The sequence below is a fragment of the Capra hircus genome, unplaced genomic scaffold, assembly GCF_001704415.2.
Source record: "Capra hircus breed San Clemente unplaced genomic scaffold, ASM170441v1, whole genome shotgun sequence".
Lineage (NCBI taxonomy): Eukaryota > Metazoa > Chordata > Mammalia > Artiodactyla > Bovidae > Capra > Capra hircus.
In genome coordinates this window covers 1-5,148 of record NW_017191913.1, presented here as the reverse complement: position 1 = coordinate 5,148, position 5,148 = coordinate 1, and the positions used below count along the sequence as shown (strand labels likewise).

The 5,148-nt window shown below is 53.2% G+C and overlaps 1 long non-coding RNA gene across 1 annotated transcript; it reads right to left on the bottom strand.

Moving 5' to 3' along the window:
* Positions 1-2,818: 2,818 nt before the first annotated feature.
* Positions 2,819-4,974, bottom strand: LOC108634890. The gene is made up of 2 exons (XR_001917716.1): positions 4,797-4,974; positions 2,819-3,237 (listed from the first exon to the last, which is right to left on the bottom strand). It is a non-coding gene; the product is annotated as an uncharacterized LOC108634890 (long non-coding RNA).
* Positions 4,975-5,148: the final 174 nt, after the last annotated feature.

Genomic DNA, 5,148 nt, shown 5'->3' with positions numbered 1-5,148 from the left:
CTTTTCATGGTGTAGCTATCCCACAGTCTGGTTTGCTAGTCCAAGTTAGTTCACTCTGATTACAATTGGCGCATTTGGGCCGGATCCTTACTCTAAGCAATGCAGCCCGCGCCTCTCTGCCCAGCCCCTGCTTGCTAGTGGCGGATGCAGGCATCTGCACTGCTTCTCCGCTGGGGGAGTTACCGTTGGGCTCCTTATCTGTGGGTTTTAATTATTTATTTATTTTTCCTCCCTGTTTGTTGCCCTCTGCGCTTCCAAGGCTCACCAAAGACTCGGCAGTGAGAGTGTTTCCTGGTGTTTGGAAACTTCTCTCTTTTTAAGACTCCCTTCCCAGGACAGAGCTCCATCCTTACCTCTTATATCTCTTTCTTTTTGTCTTTTATATTTTTTCCCACCTCTTTTCGAAGACAATGGGCTGCTTTTTCTGGGTTCCTGATGTCCTCTGCTGGCATTCAGAAGTTGTTTTGTGGCATTTACTCAGCGTTTAATAGTTCCTTTGATGAATATGTGGGGGAGAAAGTGGTCTCCCAGTCCTATCCCTCCTCCAGCTTAGGACCGCCCCCCCCTTACATCCTTTCAGATGGGCAAGGTAGAGAGTGGTGAGACTGAGGTGGTGAGGATAGAGGTGGGGCCTCTCTAAGGTGGTGACCTTAGAGCAGAGAATGAGTGAAGTGAGGGAGTGTGCCAGCGAAGGGGCTGCAAAAAGGCCATTCAAGCAGCTAACAGCAAGTGCAAATGCCCTGAGGCAGGAAACAGCTTTCTAAAATCTAGAACAGCAGGAAAACCAGAGTTGTTGCAGCAGAAGGTGGGCAAGGATGGTCATAGGAGAGGTCAGGAAGATGGCAAGAACAGATCATATGGGGCACTGAGGTTGTGGTTAGGAGCATAGATATTTTTCTCTAAGAGCTGGGGGCCATCAGGCGTCTCCAGCAGGAAGTGAAAGAATCTGAGTTTCCCTTTAAAAGGGTGACAGTGGCTAACTCCGTGGATCCAAGGGTCAGCTCAGGCCCTTACTAACATAGATTCTGGGTCCCCCTGAGACCTGCCAATTCAGAATCACCAGAGGAATAAAACCAGCTGCCTCCTGAGGGTCTGAGCCAGGTCTTAGACAGGCTCATGATCACTGTGATTTCCTACAACCCTGGGATGTGTGAAGAACCCATCTACCAATGCAGGAGACGTTAGAGACACAGGTTTTATCCCTGGGTCAGGAAGATCCCCTGGAGAAGGGCATGGCAACCCACTCCAGTATTCTTGCCTGGAGGATCCCATGGAGGGAGAAGCCTCATAGAGTTGGACATGACTGAAGTGACTTAGCACACACGCTCTGGGACGAGGGATTCTCACACAACCTCACAGAGAGGAGGGAGCGGCCCAGAGAGATTGGGTGACCTGAGAAAGGTGGCGGGGCCCCAGTGCAGCAGTGGAGCCTGGAGCTGAGCTCAGGTCTCCAGGACCCCCCTGCACGGGAGGCTCTTTCCACACCTGCACCCCCTCAAGAGCTCCCTGCAAGTTCAAGACCAGAGATGAGAAAAGGGGCTCAGATGGGCTAAGTCAGGCTCTGGGATAAGAGGATCTGAGGAAGGGTCAGCTGGAGGAGGGTCTCTGAGAGGGTCTGATGAGACTAATGCTCTGTGTGTGAGCCTAGGAGGCAGCAGAGGGTCAGGGGCAGGGAGGAGTGGCAGGGAGGAGGAGGATGGGGGCTTGGGTGCCACCTAGAGAGGGCAGAGGGGAAACAGCTGGAGAAGACCCAGCTGACTTGAGAGCTGTGGGGACTGGTGTGCAGGAAGCCAGATCCCCACCCCGGGTTGGGGAAAGAGAACATCCATGCACGGGGAGGTCAGGGGGCTCCAGCAGGTGCACGAGGTACCTGGCCTTCTGTCAGACCAGCCGTCTGCACGGTGACCCTCTCATCTGGTCAGGGATCGCCTCTCCCCACAAGACTCTGGGCTCAGTTCTGACTCCAGCACTACCAGCTGCTGGGCCTCGGGCAGCTCCCTCAGCTTCATGAGCCTCTGTTTCCATCTCAGTCGAGTGGGAACCTGTAAAATGCCCCTCCCCCAAGGTGGGACTGTGTGATGCTGAAAGGGGGCGGGATCTTGAGGCACGTGCACAGTGATTGGCACAGAGCACATGCTCCATGGCTCACTGATCACGGTGACTGCTGTCACTGTCACCAATGACAATTGGTGCCCCTGCTTCCATACCAAGGACCCCAGAGGATGGAGACCCCTCGGGAATGGCTCCTGGCCACTGTGCCCATGGCTGTGGCTCACGGTCTGACCCTGATTAACCAAGGCACATTGATCTCCACTCTAGTCACCAGGACCCCCTAACCTCGGGCCAGCCCTGCCTCTGTCAGGGGAGGATGTGGAATGCATCAGGTGGTGGAGGAGCCAAGCTGGGAACCTGCAAGTAGCTGGTCTCCCAGGTAGGGGTGCTGGGAGGCAGAGGGGTGATCTGGAGGGAGAAAGGCCCAGCTCAGCTGCGGGATGGCAGGGTCCAGGGGCTGTGCTGGAAGACGTCAGGGCTGGAGCCCCTGCAGGTGAGACAAGGACACATCCCAGGCCCTGGGGAAGAAGAAGTGAACCTTGACCTGCAACCAGAACCCCTGGAAGTGGGCAGCAGGGGCCCCTCCCTGTCCTGGGCCTGCGGGCCAGTGGGCTTGGTCACAGGCACAGAGCCTGCTCCTGGGCCTTCTGGTGAGTCTAAAGGAGAGGGGCCCAGGGGTGGGGAGGTCTGGGTGCTTGACCTCAGGGCCCAGGCAGCAGCAGGGCGTGGAGTCAGGTGGATCAGGGCAGAGACACACACGAAGGAGTGCAGTCCAAGGAAGGTGCTTTATTGCTGTTGAAGGAGCCTCCTCGTGACCAGGACGCAGACTCCCTGTGCATGTGGAGCCCCAGAATCATCACTGTCACCTTCCCAGGGGCGAGAAGGAGGGGACAGGCAGGGTGGATCCTCAGTGCCCAGGGGCCAGGCTGCACCCAGGGACCTGGGCACCCTGCTCCTTAGAGAGGGCACCCACAGCTCCAGAGCGGAACTCTAGGCTTGACTGGGATTGGTGACTTTCCCCAAAAAGATGATGCTCTGGGTGTCTTTGAGAATTGCAGCAATCAGGAAGGGCCTGTTGAAACGCACAATGGTTGTAAGTGAGGAAGTGGGGATAATTTGTACTCCCGTGGCAGCAGCTCCTTCCGTGCCCTCCTCGTCCACGTCCAGCACAGCGCTGTGGACCACCTGTGGGGACAGCAGAGTATTACCGATCAGAGATGGGGTGGGTGGGAGGTGAGAAGCTGCCTGAGTGCCTCTAAGGGAACTGATATTCATCCACCTTTTGCCACTGGCCTGTCACTATGCTGTCTACCTTTTCAACTTTGTTTTTCCCAACAAAACCAGTCAGCTGGTTCACATATACATGACCCAAGGCTGCTGCAAAGCCTCAATCAAATGGGCTGTAAGTCCTGGGCCCAGGGTCAGAGAAGCAAAGAGCAGGGGCTCCCTTGATCTGAATCCCCTCTGTCTGAGTCCAGAGACTCTGCTGTCCCCAGACACTCCCTAGTGCAGGGGGAGGGGCCAGATTGAGGCATATTTCTTGCAGGCAACTGTCCACAGTCCCTCCACGTCAAATCAGCAGATGGGCCAGCCACTGCTTTCTGCTTCTTTCTTGCCCTGGCTAACATGTCCCTCAGCCACCTTGCCTAGGATTGGCTTCCCATCCCTGGACCACAAAGCCCCATAGCACCTCTGTCTGCTTTATCAGGTCCTCTGGAAGATGGGCTGCAGGGGAGCCTGCAGGGCTGCCCAGCACCCCCCCTCATTCCCTCTGACTTTCTCCTTCTCAGATCACAGTATCAGGACCCCTGGTGTTCTTCTCTCCTGCTCTCAGTGTATATTGATCATGATGGCCTGAGCCATTTGTTAAACCTAATACCTCTTACCTGCTCTGCTGAGCACCGCACAGGAGCCAAGAACTATCATATGTCTTTTTAAAAATGACAAGATTCAGACTAAGGGCTTTAATAATTTATCCCATAGGCAATAAAATGTGCTGCAAGGGATGGGGGGTTTACAGCTGATTCCACCTCAGGCACATTCCAAGACTGATGTCTATCCCAAATATATTACAAAGAAGGTAGAAGCAGCCCCAAGATGGTTATAACCAGCTCCCCCCTGACTGAGCAGGTAACTGAGTAAGCATATTAAAAAACAAAGACACCATTTTATCGACAAAGGTCTGTGTAGCCAAAGCTATGGTTTTTCCAGTAGTCATGTACAAGTGTGAGAGCTGGACCATAAAGAAGGCTGAAGAATTGATGCTTTTCAGCTGTGGTGTTGGAGAAGACTCTTGAGAGTCCCTTGGATTGTAAGGAGATCAAACTCATCAATCCTAAAGGCAATCAATCCTGAATATTCATTGGAAGGACGCTGAAGCTCTTATACTTTGGCCACCTGATGCGAAGAACTGATCATTGGAAAAGACCCTGATGCTGGAAAGATTGAAGGTGGGAGGATAAGGGGACGACACAGGATAAGATGGTTGGATGACATCACCGACTCAATGGACATGAGTTTGAGTAAACTCTGGGGAGTGGTGATGGACAGGGAGGCCTGGCATGCTGCAGTCCATGGGGGTCTCAAAGAGTCGGACACGACTGAGCTACTAAACTGCACTGAACTGATCTGAGTAATGAGCAATGTCGTTGTTTTGCAAATTCAAGATCAGCCAGAGGTCTGCCTGGCTGTCACCTTTCAAGCTCCCATGTGGAAGATGAAATGTCCAAAGTTTAAAAACTCACCTGGGAAACTTCTAAGTTCTTGACACCTGTGATTCCTGACAGGTCAGCCTCAGAGGTGAAGACTTTCTGGATGTTCAGCTCAGAAAGGGTGTCTTCCAGATTATAGTCGCTGGAGATGGAAAACTTTGGCAGGCTGAGGGTATGTATCAATCTAGGAGGTGAGAAAATAAACTTGATGGCTTATTCAACTCGGTGCTCATCGTTCTTCTCCGCTCAGCTAGGTCTTCCTGGGTTTCGTCTCCATCCACCCCATTCTCCCTGGAATAAGCACTCCTTTCCTCAGTTTCCAGATTCCTCAGGCTAACTCTCTTTAATTCCTTCATTATGCATTCTTGTCTGCAGCTGTCTCACC